Source organism: Polypterus senegalus, chromosome 2 (genome assembly GCF_016835505.1).
Source record: "Polypterus senegalus isolate Bchr_013 chromosome 2, ASM1683550v1, whole genome shotgun sequence".
Classification (NCBI taxonomy): Eukaryota; Metazoa; Chordata; class Cladistia; order Polypteriformes; family Polypteridae; genus Polypterus; species Polypterus senegalus.
Window position 1 is genome coordinate 193689861 of NC_053155.1, and position 15177 is coordinate 193705037.

Here is a 15177-nt window from a genome sequence, read left to right on the forward strand (position 1 = left end):
TGCTTGGCTACTGGAAAAATAAGCAGATCACATAAGTACTTTAAAATATAGGAAAGAGGAAGATTAATTAAAGCTTTATATACAATTAATTGTATTTTAAAGCCAATTCTAAAATACACAGATAACAATTGTAATAATGCTAAAACTGGAGAGATATGCTCAATTTCTTTTTCTGAATAAGATTCTTGCTGCTGCATTCTGGACAAACTACAACCAATGAATGTCTTTCTTAGGTAAACCAGTTAGGTGGACCTCATAGTAATCTAGCTGACCGAAAACAAAGGTATAAACAATTTTTTCAACATCTTGCAATGTTATAAAAGGGCTAGGTTTTGAAAGGTTCTGTAAATGGAATAAATATGGTTAATATTTTATTTAAAGTTTAGGTCGGAGCCCATGATTACACCTAAATTCTTTACTTCTGCCTTGACTTTTAATGCTAAGAGATCAAGTTTATTTTTAATATTCTCATTATTTACAATTATATTTTTTTTCCTTATTTAGCTTGAGGAAATTACTATTAATTTGTTTAGAAATGCAAGACAGGCATTGGGTAAGTTAGCTGAGAGCATCAGGATCATCAAGTGCTATAGACAGAGATAGATGTGTGTCATCTGTATAGTTGTAGTAGTTCTCTTTTTGTTTTGAGATAATCTGGCCTAATGAGAGCATACAGAAGGAAATTAACAACGTGCCCAGAACAGATCCTTGTACACCATATACAATATCATGGATCTCTAAACTACAATCACCACAACTAACAAAGAAATTTTTACCTGTTAAATAAAACTAAATCCAATTTAAGACGCTGGCAGAGAAGTATATTACGTCAAATGCTGCACTCAGGTCTAGCAGACAAATAACAGATATGTGGCCTCTGTCTATATTAACCTGTAAGTCATTTACTTCTTTAAGCAGTACAGTTTATGATTTCTTCTAAAACCTGAATGAATTAATTTTTATTTAAATAGTCATTTAATTGTTGAAAAAACTACATTTTCTGGAGTTTTACATAAAGAGCAGGTTAGAATTAGGTCTAAAGTTGTCAGGTATAGAGGAGTTAGGATTATTTTTCTTAAGCAGGGGTTTAACTACTGCAGTCTTTAGACAATCTAGGAAGAACCCAATATGTAATGATGAGTTCACTATATCAAGTGCACTATCAATTAGCACATTTGAGACATCATTTAAAAATCCTGCTGGTACTGGCTTAAAGACAAAAGTGGAAGGTTTTACTTGAGAAATTCTTCCACAGAGTTCAGGAAAACTTATTTCACTGAAGGAATTTAATTTTCTAAAAAAAGCATGCTGAGGTTTAATAGGATTCAATTTGGAGGGATATTTCATATTATTTGTAATATATTATGAATTTAGAAAATGTGGCAAAACATTTTGTTGAATGAATTGGGCTTAGAAGATGATCAGTTATTAAAAATAAAACTCTTGGGTTTCCAGCATTAACATTTATAATTTTTAAAAAATAGGATTGCCTCTCAAGACAGACTACTTTGTTATATTCAGCTATAGTATGTGCCTTTAATATTTCACAGTGGACTGTTAATTTAGTTTTGCTCAACCCTGCAGCATTTTCACTTAAGGTCTTACACTCTACAAGTTTTCCAAGGCGTTTTAGTGTTAGAGAATTTCCTAACATTTTTTTCAGTGGCTGCTACAGTTATAAACTGACAATAAGAGAGACTGCATTACTCCTTGAAAAACTACAAAAAGATGCTTGAATGACATAAAAGTGCCAAACCAGACACCTTTCCATTTTAATTGGCTGAAAAAACTCACTAAACTGACACCTTTTTTACCTTGGTGAAGCACATTAATAAAATTGTAATTTGGAGGTGCTGCTTCAATTAACACTGCAGCACCGTTGCTACTTAGCCATGTTTTACTCAACGTCAGAAAGTATATTTTCCAATCACTAATAAGATTGTTAATGTAAAATGTCTTGCTGGTTCCTACTCCTTCTTCTAGACCTTTTAGTTAGATTATGGTGTGCTACTATAGTGATTATAGTGTATATCTATAGGTGAAGCTACTGCAGAATCATCATATCATAATATGGGTTTATAGTTAACAAGACTAGAGCTATTATCATTATTCTTTACATAGAATAATTTACTACTTAGAGCACTGATGCTATGTAAGGTCATTGTATAAGTGAGGTTGGCATGATTTCATCAAACAATTAATGACAGGGATATTTATTAAATAAATATTCAGGTTATTGTCACCTACAAGTTCTGAGGATTTGGAGTATATGACCACCTAGATAAACCACACAGGACTGGTTATGTATGCCTAATGCAAACCTTTTATCTTTGCTCATCTGAGCAGATGGTAAGAACAGACTGCTTTCTTCCCTTTTGAAAAAAATAGTTGATAATGTTGGTGAATTGATCTTTGCTCAAGGTGAAAAGCTTTTCCTTGTGCTTCATTCCATTGCCCAAAGTGGAAAATTAAAATAAACAAATCACAGTTCAGCTAATAAAAACATTAGACACTGTCTAATATGGAAACCAAATCTGCAAGACTGAAATAGACAAAAGTTTGATTGCAATTTTGTTTAAAAACTCAGCATTATACAATAATCAAAAAGTCCCAACACAATGAAACCCTTACATATGTAAAGAGACTTATGCTCATGCTCATTTAGCTAGTCTGACAGCATTTTCTACTTGACCAAGGGTTTCATCAATTCCTAGTTTCTCTGAAATGTTGTGAATACATGGGTCAGAGTTAACTTGCTGTAAATATGTGCAAGTTCTCCAGTCACATTTTTTTGACTTTTCTGTGGAAAGTTGAGTACACATTTTGGGCCTTGTTTTGTGTGTGAGTCAAAATTGGTAATTTCTTAGCCTGAATGTGTTTAAGCAGGTTTGAAAATGTTATACCAAATCTTTTGTTTCAGTTCTCATTCTTAGTGACAGTGAGATTAATAGGCTGATGGAAAATAAATGTAGTCAAGTCTGCATAGGTATTCATCTGCTAGATATAAACAGCAGTGAACTCTCTCGCTATTGTTTAGAAACATAAAAACTTGCATTTGATTATAAATTCTGAACACACAGCAAGCAAATGTAGGAACCATCCCAAGATAAGATGTTAGTTATTTTCATAGCACACTCATGCACAATTCCACAGTTCTCTTTTGCCTTAACATTTAATCTAACTTTCACATTTTTTATAAAAAAAATAAACCAGTGTAAACCAGAGTATCTGGAGAACATCTACAGTGAGAAGTAAACCTCAAATTCTGGACCATTTAGGCACTTGTATAAATACATAAATGTATCTATCACACCATTGTCATGGATGGCCAGAACCTGTCATATCAGCATTAGGTACAAGGCAGAAGAGAACTTTTCACAATAGGCCAAAATTTCACAAAGTACACCAGCATTCTGTCGCAATTTTGATTTTCCACTAAGCCTGGCAAGCCTTTAGTGTCAAAGGAAAATGAGTAACATCATCATCATCACTGATTTGACAGCACTTTTCTTGTTTTCAACCAGTCTAGCCACTTGCTTTTAAGTTCCAGGCATCCTTTAGTATAAGAACCATTCTTTCATATCATCCAACACCTACCTCTTCTTTGTCCCTCCCTTGGCCTCTTCCCCTCCATTTCCATCTTGGTACACCTCTTTATCCAATCTTCCTCTTTCTTTTGCTCCACATGCCCAAACCACCTTAGTCTGTTTTTTCTTTCAAAAAAAAAAAAAAAATTGCAGACACAATAAGCCATGCAAACTCTGCACATATTGTAACTGGTGCTATATCTCTGCCCCGATGTACCACAACTGCACAAAATGGCATACTTACCTAATCAAATGTTTGTGGGTGTATTTATTTGTTTATTATTTATAGCTTTCTAAGCAGCAGAAAAAAACATTTAGCTGACTCTTTTTTTATCATTAGTGAGCACATCCCACTATCAACTATAACAATAACATTTATTTCTATAGTACATTTTCATCTCCCCTTCTTCTGACTTCCAGGTCATCAGATGTGTGAGTGAGATTCGATGAGGTTTTTTAATGCACAACAACCTATACAAAATGCACGTAAGGTCCTTTATTAATATAATTTTCTTTTCTCCAGGGGGAGAACAAACACAATAATTTTCTCAGTGATAACCAAAAAAAATCATGTGGCCATATGCTTAATAACATGGCAAATTTGGCAGTAACCCTTTCATCCAAAGGAAAATCACTGACTACATTTCAACCCAAAATAGAGATCATAATTTACATAAATGTATTGTGGCCAAAAAGACAGAGACAAGTACATAAGTGTGCCACCATTTCTGTTCTGTTAGAACATAAAAAAGTGAATACAATTCAGTTCAACAAGCTTGGGTCAACTCACATACTCGAAGAGTGTCTAAAGCAGTTTCTCTTCCTTGTAGCAAATGTCATCAGCTTTGTCAGTGCAAACCTAAGTAACTCTAATTAATGACATCCTATTTTAAAACTGTAATGGTATTTAGATGTTTAGCATACATCAATAAGCCATCTATCCCAAAGACTTGCTTTCTGTTTCCTTTATTTTATAGTTCTGGTGCATAGGGTGTTATATGTATCTACTAGGCATGTATGTCCTCATTTGATAAGTTAGTCATTTAAATACAATAACACAAACACCAAGCCAGATTTTCATCCAGGGGAAAAACATGGACATATTATCTGGTTGTCTCTAAGCTAGAATCCTCATAATGACTCAGTTTAAACAAAGAACATGAGCCTGTGTTAATTATTTTTATAGCATGTTAATGACTTCCAGAAATGTTGACATGCTGTTCAGGGCATCCTCATCACTGTTCACCTGGAACAGATACTCCCAAATGTTTTCCTTAAAACCAATATACATTATGTGAGCATCTGTAGTATAAATGGGTGCTATTTCCAAAAATGTCATTATTCTGACCTGAATGTTCACTTCAGATACCTGCTGTTTTAATTACACTGTAGCTTTGCAATGTCAATCAGTAATGCCCATGGAGAATTCTGATTGGCTACTGTCTGGCACTCTGTGCTGCTTAAATAGGTGTGGTTGCTGTAACCTTGCAATAGAAAATCAGGTTATAAAATGGATAGATGGAATAATATTATATTCCCTTTATAAATAACTGACAGAACTGAAAATGAAAGGTAAAAGTGTGAACAAATGCATCAATTCAAACAGAATTAAAATTCACACATCATATTATAATAATGATAAAAAGAATGGCTAAAATCAATAAATATTGTAAAGTTCATTCTAAGTTCAAGCCAGATGAGTCCATAGTTCAAAACAGTATTTTCAAAAAGGATGCATCACATTTATGTCACCTTTTTAACATGATGCAGATCTCAAAATCAGTACTTTTGTTTTCATTGTTGGCCATCAATCATGATTGCTACTGAAATCTGGGACTAGGCTGGATTTTTTGTGATGTAGGCTGGTTATTCAAAGGACTAAAATGTTTCTCAATAACTCTTGACATGTACATTAGTTTTTTATCTTTTTTGAATCACTATTTTAATGTTGTTCTGAAAAAGCAAGTGCCTCTGAAATGCACACCAGAATGACTTGAAAGAAAAAAAACTAAAAAGAAAGCAAACTTCTAATGTGGAAGTTACATTTGTAGTGAGACATTACTGTATATACTGTAGGTATATTGCTGTTGATTGTATTAGCCATATTCTCATTCTCAGGTTTTTATTGGAATATTAATCTTTACTTAGCAGAGGATACATATACAAAATACTGTAATATACACTCACTGGCCACTTTATTAGGTGCACCTTGCTAGTACCGGGTTGGACCCCCTTTTACTTTTAGAACTGCCATAATTCTTCATGGCATAGATCCAGCAAGGTGCTGGAAACATTCCTCAGGGATTTTGTCCATATTGACATGATAGCTTCATGCAGTTGCTCCAGATTTCTCTGCTGCACATCCATGATGTGAATCTCCTTTTTCACCACATCCTAAAAGCACTCTATTGGCTTGAGATCTGATGACTGTGAAGGCCGTTTGAGTACAGTGAACTGATTGTCATGTTCAAGAAAACAGTTTGAAATGATTTGAGCCTGGTGATGTAGCGTGTTATCCTGCTAGAAGTAGCCATCAGAAGATGGGTACACTGCAGTCATAAATGAATGGACATGGTCAGGAACAATAGTCTGGTATGCTGTGGCATTTAAAAGATGCTCAGTTGGTACTAAGGGGCCAAAAGTGTGCCTAGAAAAAATTCCTTACACCATTACACCACCACCAGCAGCCTGAACTGTTGATACAAGACAAGATGGGTCCATGCTTTCATGTTGCTGATGCCAAATTCTGTCCCTACCATCCAAATGACCAGGCAATGTTTTTCCAATCTTCTATTGTCTAATTTTGGTGAATCCATGTGAATTGTAGCCTCAGTTGTCTGTTCAGAGCTGACTGATTGTGTCTCCTAGCATATTCTCAAGGGCATGGAGGAGATTCCAAGAGACTCTAGGATAGCTGGACAGGGCCGTAGAAGGTCCTTAACCCATCAGCAGGACCGGTATCTGCTCCTCTGGGCAAGGAGGAACAGGATGAGCACTGCTTGAGCCCTACCAAATGACCTCTAGCAGACCACTGGTGTGAATGTGTCTGACCAAACAATCAGAAACAGATTTCATGAGGGTGGCCTGAGGAACTGATGTCCTCTAGTGGGCCCTGTGCTCACTGTCCGACACTGTGGAGCTCGCTTAGCATTTTCCAAAGAATACCAGAATTTGCAGGTCAATCACTGGCACCCTGTGCTTTTCACAGATGAGAGCAGGTTCACCCAGAGCATATGTGACAGATGTGAAAGGGTCTGGAGAAGCCATGGAGAACATTATATTGCCTGTAACATCGTTCAGCATGACCGGTTTGGTGGTGGATCAGTGATGGTTCGGGGGAGGCATATACATAGAGGGACGCACAGACTTCTACAGGGTAGACAACGGCACCTTAACTGCCATTAGGTATAGGGATGAAATCCTTGGACCCATTGTCAGATCCTATGCTGGTGTAGTGGGTCCTTGGTTCCTCCTGGTGCACAACAATACCCAAGTCTAATGTGGCGAGAGTATGCAAGAAGTTCCTGGAGGATGAAAGAATTGATACCATTGACTGGCCCCTATGCTCTCCTGACCTAAATCCAATAGAACACCTCTTGGAAATTATGTTTCGGCCCATCTGATGCCACCAGGTTGCACCTCAGACTGTCCAGGAGATCAATGATGCCCTGGTCCAGATCTGGGAGGAGATCCCCCAGGACACCATCTGTCGTCTCATTAGGAGCATGTCCCAACATTGTCAGGCATGCATACAAGGCCATACAAACTACTGAGTACGATTTTGAGTTGCTGCAATGAAATTTCGGCACAATGGACTAGCTTGCCGCATCATTTTCTCACTTTGATTTTCAGGGTGTCCTTGAATTCAGCACTCTGTAGGATAATAATTTTCATTTCCATCAAACGACGAGGCATCCTTTCGTTCCAAACACATTACCCAGTTCATATCAGTATAGATATCCAGCAGGATTTTTTTTCCCATTGAGATCTGATGTGTTTTCAAAGTGTTCCTTTAATTTTTTGAGCAGTTTATATTTTATATATATAATTAAAGAAATGTAGATTTGAAATGTGAAAGTAATTTTGTCTTATTTAAATCTTTCTTCAGTAAAATAGAAGTCATTGAGAATTCTTATACATCAAACAGAATTATGATAACAATATTAAGTATCTTCCTTTAATATCTGTTGTTGTGTGCACAGTAAAAGGTCACTTTGATGCAATAATCCTAATTTTTTTCTAAAAGTGCTCTCCTACTTTATCCTTATTATTTACACATTTTTTCAGCTCTTGACCTGCTGCTATGCCTACAAGGTTTCATTGCAGCTACAGTTATTCTAAGAGGATAATTTGTGCATTGTTTTAAAATTAGAATTTATATTATGGTCATGTTTCTGCAACCACAGGATTACTGTAAAGAACCCTTAAATGTAAGTCCTTTCTTTTCAAAGACATTTAGAAATTATGAATTTTAGTACACAGAGTTAAATCGGTCATTCGTAGTCTGTCTGTAATCATAGGACACAAATCACAAGATTACAAGATGCATAATAAGAATAAATAAATACACTTGGATTATTGCTCTGAACTTTTTCAAAGTGTTGAATATGGATGAGTTATATAAATCTTTCTGATTAATACATAAAATGATCAAAGGAACATTCTATAGCTTTAGAATTATACACAAATACAAACTTTAAAATGAACTTTAGAAAGAATAACACATAACCCTCAAAAATTGTAAAGCAACTTCAACAAAAAGAAAATAAGAAAAGAAAATATCTTGCAAGGGTCCAGCTTTCAAATCTCATTTAGTAGCATTATATGACAATTTATTTATATATAAGACACTACCTTGAGAGTGTGGCAAAATGTACAAGTATAGTAATATAGTAAAATGAAATACAAAATATCTTGCAATATAATATCATCTGATTTCTCCGCATCGAGAGGAGTCAGATGAGGTGGCTCGGGCATCTGATCAGGATGCCTCCTGGATGCCTCCCTGGTGAGGCGTTCCGGGCACGTCCAACTGGGAGGAGGCCCCGGGGAAGACCCAGGACACGCTGGAGGGACTATGTCTCCCGGCTGGCCTGGGGGCATATGGGATTCTCCCGGGAAGAGCTGGAAGAAGTGGCCGGGGAGAGGGAAGTCTGGGCCTCTCTGCTTAAACTGCTGCCCCCGTTGACCCGACCCAGGATAAGCGGAAGAGGATGGATGGATGGATAATAACCTATGTCAGTGATGAGCATTAACAGATATTCAGGCAGAATGTCATGCAATTTACACAGTATCTGATACCTTTCTAACACTGACAATTTCCCCACTAATTCTTCTGCATTTAGAATCAAAAATATGTGGTCCTGAAAAAGACAGCTGAAAAAATGAGAGTTTTGTGGTTTATCCAGATATAATGCTGACTGAAAAGTGCCACCATATTGTATAGCAACGCAGGCTGCACTCCCTAGAAACCGTTATGCAGTCTTACACAAGATGGCAATGTCTGTGGAATTCAAAGTGATGTTGTGAGTAAACAACATAATAATACTGAATAAGAAATAAGTAGAAAAATTAAATTTACAAAAGTAACTCAGAGAATCATAACACATCTTCTGTATTCTAAAATGATTTAACTGTAGTAACTTTACCAGTGTATTTATTGCGCTAATGTATTATTATCAGACAAAAGCATGCATCTGCGTATTGTCCATGTTGCATATGCACTTGGTTGTATCAGTATAACAACCAAGTGTATTATAAAATCATATCCATTTTTATGATTGCATTTGATAGCTACTCGCCATATTAGAACATTATAACAATCTAGATGAGAACAGGCCATTCATCCCAACAAAGCTTGAGATACCTATGCACTGAATTCTTCTAAAAAAACATCAGTTCTAGTTTTGAAAGTCCCTAAGGTTTTACTGTCTACCACACTATTTGGTAACTTATTCCAAGTGTCTATCATTCTCTGTGTAAAGAAAAACTTCCTATTGTTTGAGTGAATTTTACCATTAACAATTTTCCAACTGTGCCCCTGTGTTTTTAATTCCCTTCATACTTTTAAACACTTCAATCATGTTACCTCCTAATCTTGTTTTGCTTAAACTGAAAAGGCTCAGCTCTTTTAATCTTTCTTCATAATTCATTCCCTGTAGCCCTGGAATCAGCCTAGTCACTCTTGTCTGAACTTTTCCCAGCACTGCTATGTCCTTTTTGTATGTTGGAGATCAAAAAAGCACACAGTACTCCAGATGAGGCCTCACCAGTGCATTATAAAGCTCGAATGTAACCTCCTTGGATTTGTACTCTACACGTCGTGTTATATAACCTAACATTCTGTTAGCCTTCTTAATGGCTTCTGAACACTGTCATGAAGTTGACAGCGTAGAATACACTACGACTCCTAAATATGTGTCTTTGTACTTGTGTGGTCTTGCGTTTGCTCTGAAGGAGCTACATTATTGAAATGAAGTAGTGACCTCTGTCCACGTTGAAACAATTATGCAAACTTAAAGATTTGAAGATTTCTCCATAATGCTTCTGTATTTTATCAAACTAGCAAAAGGGCCAACTACAATCAGAATTGTACAAATTATATTACTTTTTTTATTAATTTTTGTCTAATTTTTATTTTATTTTTAAAATATTTTACATCATTAAATAATTGTTCTTCCTTTCATCACCATTTTCTGTATCTGTTTCCATGAGCACCATCAAATACATCAGACTCCATTTAATGGTCTTTACATTTTCTCATTCTCAGTTGTTGCTAGCGTATTAAAGAAAGTGTTGAAAACTAATAATAGTCCTTCTAAAGAACACTTTCCACATTTAATAATAATACATATCACTGAGCCGTTATTATTATATCATGTGCATCGATGTGAAATATGTTAAAATCTCAAAATCGATGAATATTATGTACAGACTGTATCTTAGTTCCATTTAAGATGGCCAATGCTATATATTTACATTAAAGAACTTTTTTGTTTTTTTTGTTCAGTTTATATCAGCTACCTGTTGTTATTTCTCAGACAACTAGCCAAGAGGTCAGAAATATCTCAGTCAAGCTTCACTCCATCATGCCTGCTGTGCTGGAAGCTATTAACTGTCAAGCAATGCGCTACATCCAGTTTTCTTATTGTTCTTATCATAATATATAACATTTTTGTGCCAATATAAAATAGAAATATGCAGAAGTGTTTGGTTTTCCTAACATAACTGACCCACTTTACTGCACTTATATGGCAATATGGGTACCTAGCAGGAATGAAGTTGCATTTGTTAATTGTAAGCAGTTTCATTTCATTAATGCACAAGCCATCTGCAATGCCAAGATGTGACTGACGAATGCCATATCAACTCACAAATGATTTAGTTTGAGGGGAAGAAGCTTTAACAGACATTATGATTCTATACCTGATGGCTGGCATGTTGGTAAGGTATCTGGCTAAATCTTAAGTTTTTATATAGCCTGTATTATTCAGTGTAACAGCAGTCATGTCACTACACATGGCTGTTTATAGTGGATACCTACTCAGACAAAGGTGCCTTATGCCTTTCCCAGACCCTCTCCTTAAATGCAGGTGGCAGGGTCTCAATGTGTCAAGGTGGGAGGCAGCACTACCAGCCAATGAATGCCACCAGCATTGTTATTACATATGTATGAGGCTGATTAGCATAGTCCATATATGGTTGTTTCAGGGTGGCAACCGAGCAGGGTTCAAGGTGCATTTAGATACGCAAATTTACAAGATGATTACCATTTATAAAGGGTAAATTGTGTAAAAAAGTGGGTATAGCAGGTTTCATAAATTTGGCACATGCACACTATAAAAATCTAATCCAAGCAAAGTTTTATAAATGAGTCCTCTGAACTGTACATAGTATTTCAGATGTGGTCTCAATAGTGCATCATATAGCCTAAATATAACATCCTTTGATTTATATTCAAAAGTTCTTACTATGTAACCAAACATTTACTTGTCATTACTGTATTTCCCTTTGGGAATAATAAAGTATCTATCTATCTGTATTTTGCATTAGTAAATTCTTACTGCTTATTACGTACAATTTAAAGATGTTCCTTAGCCATATCAAATTTTTTGACATATGGCACTGTGTGGACATTAACAAAATCAAGCCAAATCATGTTCTCATAATGATTTCTTTAGGCGCAATTATGTTCCTGTTCTGCCATGTTACAAATAACAAAAAAATACTTTAAACAAAAATACTGTAAGATTCAAAATTGTTAAACTTGTTAAATAGGAAAGAGAAAACGATTAATAAAAAGTGTAACTATTTATGAATATACACAGTGAAAGATGGCTATGTATGCGGCGTCGAAAAACTTTAATGTCTTAAAAAAGAAATATGCACTAAAGAGATACAAACCAATTCTGTTCTGTACAAGTATATAGGCCAAGCGGAAGTACACTGTACACCCACTAGTAGCTAGCCTGAGACGTCACTTTCATCCGGGCTTTTCCCGGCCGATAGGCTGGAAACTCAATTCCCTGATCCTCCATTTTGATCCCTCTTCAGCTTTGCTCTTTGGCGGATTTCAAGGGCTTGTTCGAGCCAAAATGGCGCCAGTTTCAAAGGAATTAAAGTAGAAGTTAGCCGAGTTTAGAAAAAAGAGCGGGCCGCGTGAGAAACTGCTACCCTTTTTGCTCCATGTTGGTTCTTCCCGGTAGTAAGCACTTTTGTAAAGGTACTGACGTTGTCGTTCTTCATTGAGCCACAATGGTGCCAGTTTCGTAAAACAGAAAACCCTGGGCAGGTCAGCAGATTTGAACGGTCCAATTTGACAACGACTACTCGAGGAGGAGGAGGAGAAGTGTAACCTACTGGCAGACTAGCAAAGAGACGGCAGCGCCTCTCCGGACACAGCGTGGAAACGGTGGATTAAGAGGGGGAAAATCGCACAGAGAAACGGAAAGCAACCTATATTGGGAGGCGGCATGTTGAAACGTATGGGATTATATATAAGGTGTACACAGTGAAACTCTGAAAACGTTAAAAGCCTCGTAACAAATTGGATTTTGTAAAAGTCACTTTCGTACACGTTTTCGAAACTGTCGAACGTTGCAGTGGAGGAGGAGAAAGACGTTTGGATGTATCGAATGTGTGTTGTTTGCTGAGAGTCTGCGCCGGTTGGCCGCCATGTTGAAGCGACTGACTGACTGGGGCTGAAATTGACAAGAGATTAGAGCAGAGAGAGAGTCTGGGGGGGGGCTGCTGTTGCCCGTGACGCAGGAAAAACACCCAAGAGCGAACAAAAAAAAAAAAAAAAAAAAAGGGCAAGAAAGAGAGAAAAGATCTTCTTAATGTTACAAAAAACCAAAGTCATACCAGAAAGCTTCCTTGCAAATCTTGTCGATTTATGTGACGGGATTCAACATTGTGACAGAGACGGAAAATAAATCGTTCACACGGAAACCACAATCTGGAGTAGTGAAAGAAGGAGTCTACCCTAATTCCTGGTAAGTTGCCTGCACAGTCTTTATTTTTCCCTGCATAAGTGTATCTTTTCTTTTAAGTAAGGTGAATTCTTAGTTCAACAGAGCGAGGAGGAGGAGTGTATGAAAGTGGTATTCCCCACCACCACCACCTCCTTGTGTTGTGGCTTCTTATGTTTTCGGAGGTTCATCTTTTCGTACAGGGGAATGCGATCCCTGGCCCTTAAATGTTAATTTCGTTATAGGATATGTGAACGAGCTATATTATATTTTTTTTCCTCTAATAATGAAGGAAGATGGCTGACGACTCTCCTGGCGCTGTCCTGCTCAGGACTGAATGGGATATGTTGTTGAGGGACACCCCGGTGTTTTAATGCATCGGGTATCTTAAAATTTGAAGTGTTGTCAACCGTTTCTACACATTTAGCCGAGTGAACACTCTCTATGTTGCCTTCATTTTAAAACAGGACAGCCTCCCCATCCTTCCTTTTTCTTTCACTGTCTATTTCATTCGGACCCCAACGCCATTACTAAGGCGGAGTGATGGTGGAAAGAAAAATGTTGTAGGCCTTAGACGGAGGACTACGCCTGAAAATTAGGCCCAGGCTTTCAATTAACACAAACACCAGATTTTAGGTTTATTTGTATATAGCAAATCGATCAGTGGAAATGTATGGGATAATCGAACAAAGTGTGAGTCTTATTGAGTGATGATCACATTGAAATGAATATTTCCTGTTTTCTTTTAGTTGTTGCAAGTGAAGGACTGTGCCGTATCTAGATTTAACATGTACATGTACCGGTATACTTGTCTAAAGCACCAACACGAATATACTTGAACTGACATATCTGACAACTTAGTTATTTAAACAGTTTTCACACGTACTTTATTCCAAGTTTATAAAAGAAAGTCGATTTTACGGAAATGTCTTACTGCTGTATTGGCGATTCCAAATGAATCATTAACCAGGCACCGGTAGAGTTTTTCGGTTTAGATGTGTGTATGTATAAATGTATGTGTATGTCTACCTGTATTGAAGTGTACGATGATTTTTTTCGTTCATGTAAAAAAATGACTTGGTGTGATATGTAACTGGGATGTGTTACAGAACACCTTTTAACCTAACACCAATTTATAGGTCAGGGCGACAGTGTGCGGTATTTTTGTGATCAAATCATGACAAAGTAGGTTCAGAATATTTAGCAATGAATAATATGGCACACATCTGCACCGGCGTACTTAAGTAAGTTAAACATTTGGGACACAGTAAATTCATCAACTTAAATTTTGACATTCATACACATTATCTGTTTGGTTAGTTTATATACATGTTGGAATATCTTTTAATATAAATGCCTCTTCTGTTTCACTGCCTCGTTAAAATTTCTGCTTATATCTTTTTATGTAAAATACACCATCAAACATTTTTGACATATTGTGATCAAGTTTTCCCATTCCAAAGGTTGACATGTTAGGGTTATTGGTTATTCAAATTGACCCTGAATGAGTGTCTGTGTTGGATACATTGGTATTGCTGGAGTGAGTTTGTGCCTTTTACATGTTGCCAGGACAGGTTGCAAAGCAGTGTGCCTCAAAATTAGATTCTTTGGGGTCTCAAGGTTTTTTTTTTTTTTTTTTTTTTTTTAATTTTATTACAATCAATACATAGCAATCAATTTTTACAAAAAAAAAAAAAAAAAGAATTATGCTAAGAACAGATCGATCCCCACCCTTGAGAGAGAGAGCAAGCCAAACGGTGTAAAATTTAAGGCTTTTAAAAATACCTAAATCAACAAATTCTCTGTGCTTTATAAATCATTTCAAAATATTACTGATTAGATCCTGCCATGTTTTGAAAAAAGTCTGCACAGATCCTCTAACTGAGTATTTGATTTTATCCAATTTTAAATAATATAACACATCAGTTTCCCACTGACTTAAAAGAGGAGAGTTTGGGTTCTTCCAGTTTATCAGAATAAGTCTGCGTGCCAACAGTGTAGTGAATGCAATCACAATTTGTTTGTCTTTCTCCACTTTAAGACCCTCTGGAAGAACCCCAAACACAGCTGTTAATGGGTTAGGAGGGATTGTGAGTCCAAGACTGTCTGAGAGGTAATTA

General features: G+C 36.4%; 1 protein-coding gene across 3 annotated transcripts in view; it reads left to right on the forward strand.

Moving 5' to 3' along the window:
• Positions 1–12133: 12133 nt before the first annotated feature.
• The window catches only part of LOC120523630 (probable ubiquitin carboxyl-terminal hydrolase FAF-X), a 377796-nt gene continuing 374752 nt past the window's right edge, over positions 12134–15177 (forward strand). For 2 of the 3 annotated variants that reach the window (XM_039745106.1, XM_039745107.1), the window contains exon 1: positions 12134–13081. The gene's annotated coding sequence lies outside the window, so the exon portion shown is untranslated. The remainder of the gene's footprint in view (positions 13082–15177) is intronic. The other variant, XM_039745108.1, reaches the window with a different exon arrangement.